The sequence below is a fragment of the Oryzias latipes genome, chromosome 21 (genome assembly GCF_053564925.1).
Source record: "Oryzias latipes strain Hd-rR chromosome 21, Olatipes_Hd-rR_3.1".
Lineage (NCBI taxonomy): Eukaryota > Metazoa > Chordata > Actinopteri > Beloniformes > Adrianichthyidae > Oryzias > Oryzias latipes.
The window spans coordinates 16074621-16089232 of NC_136257.1; the positions used below are offsets into that span (position 1 = coordinate 16074621).

At 41.8% G+C, this 14612-nt stretch overlaps 1 protein-coding gene across 7 annotated transcripts in view; it reads left to right on the plus strand.

Annotated features, from left to right (window-relative positions):
* The window catches only part of enox1 (ecto-NOX disulfide-thiol exchanger 1), a 197006-nt gene that overhangs the window by 338 nt on the left and 182056 nt on the right, over positions 1–14612 (plus strand). The gene's annotated exons all lie outside the window — the stretch shown is intronic.

Genomic DNA, 14612 nt, shown 5'->3' on the forward strand with positions numbered 1-14612 from the left:
TGCAGAACCGTTATCAATTAGATGATCAGAATATTTGCTGATTTACAAACCAAAGCTTGAGCAAAGATGCCTAACAGTTGCACTATTGAATCTCAGGAGTTAGTACCACAGATTTTCCTAAAAGTGCATATATTACACCATAGACTGTATTTAATGCAAATAAAACAGGAATAAAAGGAAGCTGACTAAAGAAGGGCTGTGTTCACTTTTGCTTCTTGAAAAGCTGTTCAAGGAGAAAAAATATCCATTAGATTGGACATAAATCTCATAGGATGCACCTCCATTTCTTACTGTGTCCTTTATAAACACGGGTGGGATTTCTCTGCTGACTTGTGCTGATACTGATGAGAGGGGGAGAGGTTGAGCAATGGAGGAGGAGGAGGAGAGAACATCCTTGGTATCAAGTCACCTTGACAACCCTTCAGAAGCACAGAGACCTGCTTTTTTTCTCTTTCTTTCCAACAATGACTGTACACAGTAGAAGTTGGTTGTTAAAAGTTAAATCTAACACAAAAAATGTATTTTTTGTGCTGTTGTTTTTTTAGGTCAAACCTTAAAAGAATCAGTAACTGGAGCTTCTGAATAATATGATGGAGAAGGTATTGCCATAAAAAAGCAAGCGTAGAGGAGCAAAACTGCCTGTGTTTAGCGTGACTATACCTTTTAAATCTGAGTCCAGCTTGCTGATGCTGAGCAACTCAGGATAAACAAACAGAAGCTCTTTGTTTCATATCACCAGGGCAACATCCTCATCAGAGGAGCGGAATGCGTCTGCAAAGACATGAAATTATTTTTCTTCCAACTCAGTTTGATGTAAATGAAAATGATTGTCCCCTAAAACATAAACAGTTTTTAAACCTAATTAGAGCTTTGTTTTGTAGTTAAAATAACTTTTGAAGCTGTGTCTGCTTACATTTCCTCAAAGGCCACTCTGACATTTAAAAATACCTTTAACCTGTTTTGAAATCCTGTTTGGAATCTGACAGAATTGAGTCTGTGCTTAAAGAACCAGTCCGATAAAAATTGTGTAAACCATGAGCAGATGAATAAGTACCATTGTAAAAAGCTTGTAGCAGGGACGTAGGTGCTCCAATCAGTGGCCACAAGCTCCCTGCTCCGCTTCATACACTTCAATCTGGATCAAAACCGTATGGCTGGATAGCTCCAGTACTGCTCGCCATTTCTGTTGCACAGCTAATGTCAGCTTAGGAGTGTGAGGGCTCCCAGTTTACACTGGGAGAGAGTGATGAATGAAATGGGAGTCGGCCTTCTTCCCTGCAGTCCTAGCCACAACCCAGGAGTGATTTTTTAATTTATTTTTTAACTTGTTCTGTCCAACATTTGAGCGAACAGATGGGAGCTAAAGGCCTTTTGTGTTGGTTTTACAGGCTTTACTATTACAAAAAGAGGTTATGTATCTTCAAATATCCAGGGTGTAAATTTGTGTAAACCCCTTTTTGTTTTTGTTCTGTTTTTTTTTTTTTCTTTTTATATTTATTCGTCACATTTTGTGTTTTATAAAAAACAGACAACAAAAGAAACCACCCCTCTCAACCTTCTGTGGGTGGTTTCTCCCACAAGCTCGGGTCCTCTACCAGAGGCCTGGAAGCTTGAGGGTCCTGCGCAGGATCTTAGCTGTTCCTAGCACTGCGCTTTTCTGGACTGAGAGGTCTGAGATCTTTCCAGGTATCTGCTGCAGCCACACCTCCAGCTTGGGGGTTACAGCCGGAAAATCGTCACCCCAGCCCAGCCCCAGCGCCCGACCTAAGCAGCCCAAAGATCACAACGCAACAGCAGCTCCATCCCTAGCTCCCCACAATCCACTGCCCTCTACAGCCTCCTCACCCCCTCCTCCCGTATCCATATCCCCCCCAAAATGCCCTCCCCACTCTGCAAAAGGGAGGGTGAGTGTATGTGTTGTGTGTATTTGCTGTGTGTGGTGTGCCAACATGCTGTGCGTGGTGTCTAAAGTGAAAGTCAAAATTGGGGGGCGGAGATGAACCGGGATGCCCCCCTCCACCAGACCACCTCCACAAGGCCCTTGATCAGGGGTGTCAAAATATATGGTTGGCCGAGGGTTCAATCTGGCCCAGTCATGAAGAGTAAAAATGATAAGGATCTTTAAAAAAAACATGTTTCTAGTCCATTCCTGTGGCGAGATATGATTTTTTAAAGAAATAACCGAAATGAGCAATTCCACCACTAGGGGGAGCAAAGGAAAAGCAAAACAGGTGAAACAGCATATCTTTGCACGTGCCAAAGGGAAACCTAAAAGCTCTGTGTCTGAGTAGGAGGAGGAGGATGTAGTTTGGTTTCGCACGAGCATCACCACTAATACATTGCTATAAGAATGATCAGTAGTGACAGCCTAATGGCCAAAATCTTGTCAAAAAAAACAACAAAGGTGGAAGTAGAGGGCTGAGCTTTCCAGGAACAATGGAAAGAGTTTTATTTTTTCACGGAGTTGAATGCAAAACCTGCATGCTTTGTATGTCATCAACAGGTGCTCAAAGAATACAACATTCAGCACCACTACGAGACTCACCATAAAGAAAGCTCACCATTTTCAGGGGGAGTTAAGAAAAGAGAAGATTTACCAACTATTAGCTGGACTGACAAAATAAGCATCTGCATTTACTGCAGCCGTGACGTCAGTGATGGAGCAGTGACACTTAGCTACCTTATTGCAAAAAAGTTGGAGCAAACGTCCAAACCATTTTCAGATAGTGAGCTCATTGAAAAATTCTGAAGGCTGCAGAAGTCTTGTACCCCAAAAAACAGTCAACCTTTGCCAGCATGAGTCTGTTAAGGATTACGATTGCAGATACAACATCTCTGAGGAGACTTGGGTGCCAAATGAAGGAATCCAGTCATTTATTGCATTTTTGGTCACTATTGATGAAAGCACAGATACAGATATTGCACAACTGTGCATATTTCTTAGAAGTGTTGAGGAGACCATCACAGCAGAGTTTCTTGAGTTGATGGACACAACAACAGCTGATGACATTGTCAGCTCTCTAGTTACTGCGCTAGACAATGTAAGAGTGAACTGGTCACGTGATGTCAGTCTGGCCACTGATGGCGCCCATTAAAGGTCAGGAAGAAGGCAAGTGTTGCCAAAAAATTCAGGCAGCAAACCAGGAAAAGGCTTTTGGACATTTCATTGTGTTTTGCACACTTGAATGACAGTAAATCTGTTGCTGCACAGGATTTGAATCGTAATATTGATGGCTGGGTGAAGTTTCAGGACAGAAAGAGAGGTTAACTCCAAATTCGTATGTTCACAAATGTTTGCAAGTGTAATTTAGTTAATTTTTCATTGAGTTGCACAATTACATTCTAGGCAGGGTGTTTCCTTTTTTTCCGTAGCTACTCTTGAGTTTATTATTGGGATTGCTTCAGTGTCAGATGTAAAATATTCAGTCTGTGTAAAAGTGAATAAACCAATTTTTTTTAAAGTGAAATGCATTTTATTTGAGATCCATTGCCCTCTGTGAATGAATGTGTAATAATAAGAGTTTAGGCTACCATGCTGGTTAAGGCATTTTTTCCAACTGAGTAAAAAAAATAAAGCAGTTTTTTGCTTTTATGTTTCTGGTCCGGCCAACTTGGGATCAGACGCCTTGAATGTGGCCCCCGAACCAAAGCATGTTTAAAAACCCTGCCCTAGATGAATCAAGGTGTCTAATATGTGAGTAAAAGTGGAATGGAGGCTGGGTGCCAACGTGACCCAAAATAGAGTCAGCAAATCCCACCCATCCAATTCCCGGAGCCCTGTGTGCATGTGTGCAAAATTTGTTTGGGTGGGAGTGGGAAGGAGCAGCTGGATGGGCACAACCGGGGGAAGAAGGCTCCCCCCGAGCGACTGGCAGATTAGGACTTTTGGTCATATTATAAGCATTCACACAGATCTGCAGCCAAAATTGATCACTAGAATTTAATGATAGCTCAGACTCCCATTTTGCCATGGATAGGTTCATTATGTCATCTGTGTTAGATATCAGTTTGTAAATTTTGGAGTTAAGCTATGGATTCTTAAGGTCAATGAAATGTGTTACTGTAGGAGGAAGTTCAAGGTCTGTTAGGGTCAAGCAGTATTTAGTGCTTATAATTGATTTGAGTTGCTGGTATTCTAGAAATTTGTTTTGACGAATCCCATAAATTGAGGATAACGTTCTTTTCTTAATTATATGCTGAAACTGTTGGATCACTTTGTTCCTCCATGAAGTAAAGTGTGAGTTTGCATGGAAATATTGTAAAGTGTTTTTGTTATTTTTTAAAAATCCCACCAGGCTGTTTGAGATGAGCTGATGAGCTTCTGAAGCACTTGCGATGTTTAATTTTGGAAATGAAAAATGGCAAATTAGACATATGTAGGTTATCACAGAGAGTGAGCTCTATATTTAGCCAAGATTCATCTAACACACCAGGTTTAAGCCATTTTAACCCTAGTGCTTTCTTAGATGACCCCACCCTTGCATTGATGTGTTCTCCCTACCATAACAAAGGTGGATAAAGGTGGAAAGATTTCATGTAATCCATGGACACCAGTGAGGTTCACAAATCATTGTGGGTCTAGATGACCCAACTCCTAATGTTAAAGTGCCCAGGATAGCACAAGGGTTTCGACAAAAAGTAATATGTTTACGTAGTAGTAATCCTTGAAGTTAGGTAGGGCTAGTTCTCCTCTGTCTTTAGATTTTTGAATAGTTTTCAGACTGATCCTTGGTGGTTAACCTTTCTAAAGGAATTGCGAGATAAATGAGTCTAATGATTTGAACCAAGTGGTTGGAGGTTTGGAAGGAATCATTGAGAACAGATAATTAACTTAAGAAAGAATCATCATTTTTATGGTTTCAACTTTCCTTATTAGGGAAATGGGTAGAGTTTTCCATCTAGTGAAATCGGCCTCAATTGTTTTAAGGAGTTGGGTGTGGTTTAGCTTAAATAGATTAGAAAGACTAGAGGAAATATTTATACCTAAGTACTTTATGTTGCCTGTTGTAATTTAATGGATGATGGGTTTAGATAGTTATGATTAATTGGCAGAATTGTGCTTTTAGACCAATTTATGGAGTATTCTGAAACTCAGGTAAATGTATTAATTAATTGCAAATGGAAGATTGTGAATTTGGAGTAAATAATAAAACATCATCTGCGTAAAGACTTATTTTATGTTCTACATTTCTGGTTTGAATGCCTTCAACATCTTGGCTTTACCTCATTGCAGCAGCTAGAGGTTCAATAAAGAGTGCAAATAAAGAGGGTGAAAGTGGACAGCCTTGTCTGGTCCCCTCTTTGTACGGTAAGTTAAAGTTTGGAGATGTTTGATCATTTGTTCTGATAGGAGTGTTGGGAGAAGGGTATAATATTTGAATCCAGTTGATAAACGATTTTCAAAAGCCAAATTTATTCAAGGTGGCTATTAGAAATTTCCAATTGACCCTATCAAATGCCTTTTCTGCATCCAGTGACAAAATGGTTGCTTCTTGGTTATTGATAGTTGTATAAACTATGAGGTTGATTAATCTGCGCATGTTAGTGGAAGAACGTCTACCCTTTATAAAGCCCGTTTGGTCAGGATGTACAAGGGAAAGCACAACCTTCTCCAGCCTTCCTGCCAAAGCTTTGCAGATTATTTTTAGATCTGCATTAATCAGGGATATGGGTCGATAGCTTGATGGTGATGTGGGATCTTTCCCAGGTTGCAGACGTAAAATACCTTTGGCAGAGTTCATATTTGGAGGTAGATAATTATTTTCCTTAATTTCTGTCGTCACTCTGAGAAAAGTGGGAGCTAAGGTCGGCCAGAACTCTTTATAAAATTCTGCTGGGAAGCCATCTGGTCCTGGGGCTTTTTGACTAGGCATGTTGGTTAGTGCCTTATGTAGCTCTTCTTCAGTAAGAGGGGACTCCAGGGCTGTAGGCAAATCAATGCTGTTGAGAAATCTACTGTTATTGTCAGAAGGGTCAATATGGTATGAGTAAAGAGATTGGTAAAAGTTTTTAAAGACAGAGTTTATTGCAACTGGATCATGTGTCATGTTTCCTGCTTGATCTATGACTGACGAAATAGTTGTCTTTTCTTTGTTTAGTTTGAGTTAATTTGAGCAACAATGTATTGAACCTCCAGCTCCTTAGTGAAGAAAGAGCTGTTGACCAAGAAATAATCTAGCCTGGAGTATGATTGATGAACTTTGTAAAAAAAAGTGTAGGCTCTCTTTATAGGGTGAAACGATCGCCAAATCTCACAAAGACCAAAATCCTCCTCTGTGTACTGTTTAACAGTGTTTGTGGACTGCCAGGCTTTAAGATTTCCTGTGTTACTTAGCCTATCCATTTCTGGATCTAAAGACATGTTGAGGTCAGACCTGATCTTCCGATTTCCTGACCCTGTTTTGTCTCTGACTCCGTTTGCCTGCCGCCTGCCACGAATTTCACCTGTATCCTGATTAATCTTGTATCTCCTCTGATGCTCCCATGCTCGTGATTGACCCCTGCCTGCCTGACCTTTTTGGGCTGAACTAATAAAACCTGTTGCATTTGAAACCAGCCGTCTGTTTGTTTTTTGTGACAGCCACTCTGCAGAAACTATGTCCTAAATATGGCCCAGGTTTTTTATTTTGACTAAACAGGTCCTAATCATAATTTAAAAAAAAACACTGGTAATGCATTGAAAATACAGTATTTCCCCCATATTCGTGGAGGTCAGGGACCAGAGACATCCGCAAATACGGTAAATCTGCAAATACGGAACCCCCACCCCCACCCCATTAACAGAAGAATGTCTGTCACTGATCCTTACTCATCAAAAACCCTCCCGTAATATTTCTGATGCTTTGTAAAACGTTTATTAAAGAACATTGGAATATTGCTCAACATAAAGAGTTTTTTATTAAGAGCAATAGACTGTATCATAGCGTACTTTATAACACACGTTAGGAATGTAACTCTGTCTCTCTGTGCCTTAAAACCAGGACCCCGTGCTTCCTCCTCCATCAGTTAAGTACGAGAGATCATCTTCTTCCAGAAGAGGCCGGTTTCATCCATCATTCCTTCATTCGGATGATAATTATTCTCTGCGATTATTTTCCTCAGTGTATCAGGATATTTTCTGCTACTTCTAAGTCAGCTGATGCAATTTCTCTGTGAAGGGGTACAAACCGGTGGGACCAGTTGTGAAATATTCTTTAGCAGCTGGCGAGGAGGACGAGTTTTAGCCGGTCACCGCTAGTCACGGAAGAAGTGGGTGTTTGTGTTAGCCTGGGTCGGTGCTGGTTGTGCAGATTCTTGTGACGTCAAAATGTGAGGACCCACTCGTTTTTACTGGTTGGGAGGGGCTGGTGCTCAGAGAGCAGGGTTTTGGAGGACTACTCAGAAATGTAGAATGGATCAAAACACCACTTTGAGGTTGTTTTTAGTGAGGAATGAACATTATAATACCCTTAAAAGCCCAAAAAGTTGATTTTGCATGATATAGACCCTTTAACACTTCACAGAACACCTAGTAGAATGAGAAAATCAGTCTTGAGGAAACAAAAAGATCTCATATTGGGAGATAAATGATGAACAATGGTTTTTAATTGGAATCGCATCAGATTGTATTAAATGTGTTGCTTTGACTCCTGAAAAAAATGAGGGCCAACATTTGTGTAGGGTTCACATACACTGTGAGATCTTTAACATTCATGCAAGCAGAACACCAGATTCTCATTGTTTTTTTAATCTCTTACAGAGACATTCACAGCAGAAATACTCATCCTGAAGCAGAGTTTACTACGCATATGGTTTGCTTTACCTGGGCAGCTGTAAAGGTTCACCTGATTTAAAAAATGAACAGTTGTCCAACTGAGAAAATGAGTCCATCAGAGTCAAACAGAATCCAAGAATTAAATTTTTATCTAGCAGATGCTTTTTGTAGTTTTCCCTCAATCGTTGCAGCCATTTTTGACTTTATTTTTTCGGTGTGTGAATCTCTTTGTTTGGTTGAATCTACTGATTAAAACTAAGAGTTTATTGCCATTTGTACATGTAAAACAAGTAAATTGGAACTTTTGTTCGGCAGCTGTCAAGTCAGGGTGAATTACAGAAGGACATCAAAACAACAAAAACAAAAAACAAGGATCAGAAATGAATACGAGTAAAATTTTCAGAAAAGAGTATAGTAAAAAATTGAGTCCGAGTTTAACATTGAGCCCCAGTGGACCATGTTTTCCTCTTCCATTGCCTCTGCTGCTGCCCACAGCTGTGGTTGCAAGGTCTTTGGTGCTTGTCATGACAGTAACCCCCAAACCTGGTGGTGGACACCGGAAGTAAGGGATGCCGTCAAGCTGAAGAAAGAGTCCTACCACACCTGGCTGGCTTGTGAGACTCCAGAGGCAGCTGACAGGTACCGGCAGTCTAAGCAAGCTGCGGCCCGGACTGTTGCGGAGGCAAAAACTTGGTCCTGGGAGGAGTTGGGTGAGGCTATTGAGAAGGACTATCGGTTGGCCTCAAAGAGATTCTGGCAAACAGTCTGGCGCCTCAGAAGGGGAAAACTGTTCTCTACAGGCACCTTTTTCAGTGCCTGGGGACGTTGTCGGGCGGTGGAAGGAATACTTCTAGGATCTCCTCAATCCCTCTGACATGCCTTCTTTTGGGGAAGCAATGAGGACTTTGAGGTGAGGCTCTCTATCACCGAAGCTGTAGTCACTGAGGTAGTCAATGACCTCCTCAGTAGCAAGGCAAGTGGAAGAAGACTGCCCTGAGTACCTCAAGTCTCTGGATGCTGTGAGAGTGTCTTGGCTGACACATCTCTTCAGCATCGCATGACAGTCGGGAACTGTACCACTAGATTGGCAGACAGGGGTGGTGCTTCCCCTTTTTAAGAAGGGGGACCGGAGGGTGTGTTCCAACTACCGGGGAACCACACTCCTCAGCGTCCCTGGGAAAGTCTATGCCAGGGTACTGGAGAGGAGAGTCCGTCTGAGGGGCTGGAGGGGGTCTGATTTGGGGACCACTGGATGTCCTCTCTGCTCTGTGCAGGTGTTGTCCTGTTGGCTTCATCGAGCTGGGACCTCCAGCATGCATTGGGGCAGTTTGCGGCTGAGTGTGAAGCGGCTGGGATGAGGATCAGCACCACTAAATCTGAGGCTATGGTTCTCGACTGGAGAATGGTAGTTTTCCATCTCTCGGTGGGTGGAGTGTCCCTGCTCCAGGTGGAGGAGTTAAAATATCGTGGTGAGGGAAGACCGGAGCTTGAGATTGACAGGCGGATCGGAGCAGCGTCCGTAGTTACGCGGTATTTGTATTTGTCCGTTGTAGTGAAGAGAGAGCTAAGCCAAAAAGCAAACCTCTCAATTTACCACTCAATATTCGTTCCAATACTCACATATGGTCATGAGCTCTGGGTCATGACCGAAAGAACGAGGTCCCGAATACAAGCGGCTGAAATGAACTTCCTCCGTAGGGTGGCTGGGCGCTCCCTTAAAGATAGGGTTAGAAGCCCAGTCACCTACGGAGAGTTCGGAGTAGAACCGCTTCTCCTCCACATCAAAAGGAGCCAGTTGAAGTAGCTCAGGCATCTTGTCCGGACGCCTCCCTGGGAAGGTGTTCCGGGAATGTCCCACTGGACGGAGGCCCTGGGGAAGACCCAGGACACGCTGTAGAGCAGGGGTTGGGAACCCATGGCTCGCGAGCCTTATCTGGCTCTTTTGATGGCCACATCTGGCTCGCAGACAAATCTTTAATTATATTTAAAAAAAAGTTTAATTAGACCAGTCCTTCTCGGGTGCGATGCGATGCCGGGGGGTGGGGGGGTGGGGGGGGTTGCGCAGTAGTAGCGGCGCTTGGAGAAAAAAATCTGGGCCACTATTGGTTTACCATTATCTGTTGTATCACAGAGTTTGTAACAGCCTGAAACCCGTGATTTGCCGTCTCTGGAACTGCGCGCTCTCGTCTTTGAGACGGAAAAGGGGAGGGATAGTGAGCTCAGGCAGCAAGGTGAAGCGGAACACTGATTAGAACAAGCTGCCCGTCACATACCACGAACTGCAGCGTGTGAGTATTGCTGTACTTACAAAGTTTGGCTCTACGTATGCATGTGAGCAGTCTTTCTCACATCTAAAGAACATTAAGACCAACCTACGATCATGTGTAACCCTTGTGCTATCCTAGGCACTTTAACATTGGGAGTTGATCATCTAGACTCCACAAGACAGTGCACTGAAACTTTTTTCTTCAATGATTTGTAATCTTCACTGGTGTCCATGGATTATACGAAATCCTCTTCACCTTTAACCACCTTTGTCATGGTAGGGATAAAACGTCAATGTAAGGGTGGGGTCATAGGATAGCACAAGGGTTAACGGATGAAAGTCTCAACTGTAACGGGGGGTAAGGGAAGTACCCAGGCGCAGAGAAGGAGAGGAGGCAGAAGGTTGCAGGAGAACGGGGTTTTAATAACAAAACTAAAGACAAAACCAAAATCACTGCATACGGCAGGCTAGAAACTCGAAACACTCTAAAAATGCACTAAGCTCGAAACCGGGGAAGAATACAATATGGACCAGCACAGGAGGAAGGGAAAGACAGGACTTAAATACATACAAGGCAACAAGACACAGGTGGAAACACTCAGGATTGATAGGGCAAGGTAAAACTCAAAACAACAACGAAACAGGAAACCCTACAAAATAAAACAGGAAGTGAAACTCAAAACATCACAGAACAAAAAGGAAACAAACCACAAGGGCAAAGAAACAGAAACCGTAACATCAACGCCTGCATTAAGCTTAAACTCACCACGTATCAACCAGACTACATGACCATCAGCAAAACCATGCAGCACCAGAAATCGCAATAATGGTAAGAAATCATAATTTATTAGCAACAGCATATTGTAGCGTCCCTTTCCCACACTGAGACACAGAGATTTATTTTTTAAGGTTCTTTATTCTGGTTACTGTAGGCCATAACAAACGCTGCACAACTTCTTCAGCAACTCCTGAATCTCTCCAGCTGAGATCACTCCCCCCAACTATTTATTCCCCCTGCTCCCGCACCACCCCTCCTATTTCCCTTATTTGGCCCATAGCTGAACCCCATTGGTCCAAACTCCCCAACGACAGGCTGAGCCACAGAACTGAGGGCCAACCAGCAACTCTGCTTGATGCGTTCAATAAACTCTGGTACTTAAAACGCAACCCAACAGCCACGCAGTCAAACTCAGTTCGCTACAATAACAATGATATTAAGAAGAATCCATAGATTTATTGTATTTTAAAAGTGTTGAAATTACATAAAATGTACACATTTACTTGTAATTTTAGTTTTAAACATATTGTATGGCTCTCACAAAATTACATTTAAAAATATGTGGTGTTCATGGCTCTCACGGCCAAAAAGGTTCCCGACCCCTGCTGTAGACACTGCGTCTCTCGGCTGGCCTGGGAACGCCTCGGGGTCCCCCCACCTCCTCCCAGGACCCCATCACAAGGCCAAACAAGGCCAGTCTCAGCACAGCACGTCCCCTGCCGCTATCTTGAAAGGCATTACAAAATGTAGAAAATAAATAAAAAGCATAACAAACGTGTTCATTGATAAGGTCTTAGTCCGATCATCTTTTGATGTATTTCAAAAGTGGTCTTTTAATTATAATTATGCTGTATATAGCCTAAAAACAGCATAATTATATAATTAGCCTAAAAACAGCCGAAATCCTGCCTGACCAGTGGAACATTCAAAGTTTAAACAACATTAATAAAATTCCGATATCCAAGTATATCATTATATATTTAGCCTGAGTGTGGAAACACTTTGAATTTAGCAAAGACATATGACAATACAATGTGCTAGAATGTTCTAATAATGTTCCCTTTGGATTATTTGGATGTGGAAAAAGAACAGTGGGGCTGAACTTTTGGAAACCAAAATTCGAATGGATTTGACATGCATTCTTGTTTACTTGTTTGTTTGCACGCATATTTGTTTGTGAACATATTTCAGTGAATCATATCGAATCAGATAATTCAAAATTAACTAATGTCAACTGTGAATCGTATCATGAATTACAGATTATGATATGAATTCAATCGTTGCTATAATGAATCGTCATATCAAACACGAGTGTAAGTTACACCAATGTTTGATATGCCCATGTTTTCTTGGGCTTCTTTTTTTCGGGGTGTTCACCAGCAAACAATCAGCTGTGGAAACTGTAGGTAGAAAGTGTGACATTTTTCACCCCAAAAAAAACTGGAGAAGTCACATCTGTCACATCTCCAGCTGGAGAAGTCACATCTGTCAGCTGGTCTGGAAATAGGATAGTTTCAATTGAAGTTTGAGATGTGCATGGTGTAACAATAAGTTTCTTCAGTTTAGTTTTTAAAGGGTTGTTCTTTATAACATTTATTTTTGGAGTGTAGTGTGTAGTATTTGTATTTGGGTTACATGTAGTTATCTGGTTTTCTGTTTCTTTACCTCAACTCTACTTTTTGTCAGTTGTCCTCATCATAAGTACCCCGTGGTTTGTATTTCTGGTTCTTGGTTCTGGTCTTCTGTCTCACTTTTCCTCATTCATACTTTGATCAACCTTTTATGTTCTTTGGTTAGATTTATATTTCAGTCAGTTCATGCTAGGAAATCACAAACGCAAAAGTAGATGACTAGAATAACCAGCAGAAAAATGTATTAACCTTCTTGTTGCTACCATAAATGTCAATCTTTTTTGTTTCTACCTTAAGCATCCATGAAACACCAAAGGAACGGAATAACCACAGTGGTTTGTAGGGTTCTGACAAAACAGCTTTATAGTTCGGACATTGTGTTGTCATGTTCTGAGTTGACTTGCAGTATTAACAATCAGACCCTGCTATGAGCAGTGTCACCCTGTCTTACTCTATGAATGAGTGACAGTAAAAAAAACACTTCCCAGGAGGCTGTGGGAACAGACACCACTCATCATCATCAACAAACAGCTTCTCTATTGTCTGCAGGCCAGCAGCCGGCTATTACAACAGGAGCTGACATAATGGTGTGATGCTGAATATCAGCTCAGGAGTTGCTGCGGCAGAATTTGACACCATGGTGCCCGGCGGCAGCTGCCTGCTCGGCAGTGTGAGGCTCATTTGGCTGAATGGCCGCGCCGTGCTGGGGCTAGGGGGATTAAACGGCAGTAGCGGCTGCTACGAAGGCACAGCCTGCAGGCCTGTAGGTTGTTGGGGAGACCAACCAGGACTGATGATTTCTCACAGGAGACACTGGAATCACAACAAAGCAGCTTCTATCATTCATCACAGATTCTTCTTTGAGTCTGCAAATTGGTCTGAAAGTCTCCTCAGCATTCTCCAGTGGTTGTTTTCTTTTTGTGGACCATAACAGTGCATGGAAAAAGCAGCTTGTTGGCTTACATAATGAGATTATCCATCCTCTTCATGTCTTTTGCATATCCTGCCACAACACCTCACAAACATTAATTGACCCCACGCTGCAGAGCTCAATAGAGACGACTGTTGCTAATTGCAGTGGTATTTTGAGATACACTGGGAGCATTAGGCTGCGTTCCACAACGGGTGGAATTACTCACAAGAGATGCTTCCACCTCGATTAAGCGTGACTGACAATCCGTGTTTGTGTGTTCTTGCTTGTCAGCACTGAATGGGAACACAATCCCGGCAGCCGCCTGGCGCTGTGGCAACAGAGAAATAACCACAGGGCTCATTGTATAAGGCTCTTCTCTCGAAAACACTTCTTAATGAGCTTTATTATCACACCTTAAATAAATGTACTTGACTATTTGTCTGATTTTTTTTCTTTCAATAGTTAAATAAAATAAGGCAACAAAAAAAATAATAATATTTTTTCAAAACTAACTAACTAAACTAGAGTGCCATTTCACAATAATGGTGGATTCAAATTTTTTGCATGATCATGAATTTGCATACATGAAAAAAACTGTATCATTTTTAACAAATCTGAATTTTCTTACAGGGGAAACTGTGATTTACTTTAGCAGAATGTTAGGGCATGACAATCAACCTGAAAAGTCTCACATGTTTAGCCTGCATTATAGTTTACCACACAATGAGATGAAATTTATTTCTTCTCTTATTTAGGTTGTGTGAAAGAGGTGGTCCTGATCCTATCTCTCCTGATCGTTTTTTCCTGTGTCTTGTCTGTCCTGTTTGTATTTAAGTTTCGTCTCAGCCTTCTTCTGGGCTGGTTCATACTGTCATTTCCCTGACCTTCTTCTGTCCTGTTTGACTGTTTACCTGTTTAGCTTACAGTTATTTTTTTTTTTTGGTTTCCCTGCTCGGCAGGGCTTTCTGTTATGATATTAAACCCCTTGCCTTGGAACCGTGTGCCTCCCGTCTCTGCATTTTGGGTCCTTCATGCTCACCAAGCCTTGTACCTGACACACAATTACAAAAAATTAATAGGAAATAAAAATGACACATTTCAGAAAACAAAAGTGATTACAAGAAAAATAAATTGTTACAAAGCAAAACACAAGAAACCGAAAAATGTATGTACTATGAGACCTCATTGATTGGCCGATGATATCCAGTTTCGCTTCATGCCAAATAGTTTTTAGTTGAAATGATGTCCTGAATGTATATGCAATTCTTTCT